Genomic DNA, 1,182 nt, shown 5'->3' on the forward strand with positions numbered 1-1,182 from the left:
GAAGATCTCACATTCAAGGCCATCGAGCCTGTCTGCTTGGGAGAAAGAGGAGGTGACCTTGCGAATAAACTTTCAAGGAGGGAGATGTATTGGATATTCCAGCTACAGACCCTGCAACCAAGGGGTCTGAACGAGGGATATGAGATTGCACCCTTCTTATGAGGTGCCGTATCTTCTTTTTAAACCCCCCCCCCCCTTGTGTTTGTGTTGCCTGCATCCATAATCACGAATAAAGATATGCTTCAGGTGTTATGCGATCTTGTGCTGGTGTTACGACGTCTACCGGTGTGTACAGTCAAACCACACTGGCACGCCCAATCTCGTCCGACCTTGGAAGCTAAGCAGTGTCTGGGCCCGATCAGTACCAGAGAGGGTGACCATCCGGGAAGATCGGGTACTGTAAGGACTGACAAATGACGTCAAGCCAACCAGTAACCGGTCTATCATCACCTGACACATATAATGTCTCATATTGCACATGTCACTTTACCACCTTAACTAGGGAGGACACACTCTTCCCTTAGTTAATAGTTATTCCGAAAAATAATCACCATATTAGGTTATATATTTTCATAATTATTTTTATCATTTTTATTTATTTTTATTATTTTTATTTTTATTTTTATTTTTATTATTATTTTTATTATTATTATTATTTATATTTATTTTTATTTTTATTTTTATTACTATTTTTATTTTTATTTATTTTTATTTTTATATTTATTTTTATTTTTATTATTTTTATTATTATTTAGATACCGGACCAAATAAGTATGTATTCACACAGTATGAAGTCTCACTTTGCACATGGTTCACTTTTTGCACTTCCCATACTATATCCTGCATTCCTCATCTCCTCACTAATTGTTATCAAATTATGATTCAGATCTTGCACGATTATATGTGTGGCTATCTAAACTATTCAAACTAATAAGTTGTATATCAATGAGAAAAGACCACTACATGGATTTCACCGTGTTCTCTCTTGTTCTATGAACATATGACTATTGCCATGGATACCGCAAAATTACAAGTATTGAGCCTCCTCAAACTCCGGAAAGATGGCCGCCGTAATACATGTATATTCTATGGAACATATCCCCAGCAAAATGGCCGCTATGATGCGCCGGTTGATGGACATACAGTTTTATCCCTGAGCTCAAGAAGATCGTCTGCTGCCAT

General features: G+C 37.1%; 1 pseudogene; it reads left to right on the forward strand.

Moving 5' to 3' along the window:
- Positions 1 to 287: 287 nt before the first annotated feature.
- On the forward strand, positions 288 to 406 carry LOC134912863 (5S ribosomal RNA; annotated as a pseudogene).
- The last annotated feature ends 776 nt before the right edge of the window (positions 407 to 1,182 follow it).

The sequence above is a fragment of the Pseudophryne corroboree genome, chromosome 4 (genome assembly GCF_028390025.1).
Source record: "Pseudophryne corroboree isolate aPseCor3 chromosome 4, aPseCor3.hap2, whole genome shotgun sequence".
Taxonomy (NCBI): domain Eukaryota; kingdom Metazoa; phylum Chordata; class Amphibia; order Anura; family Myobatrachidae; genus Pseudophryne; species Pseudophryne corroboree.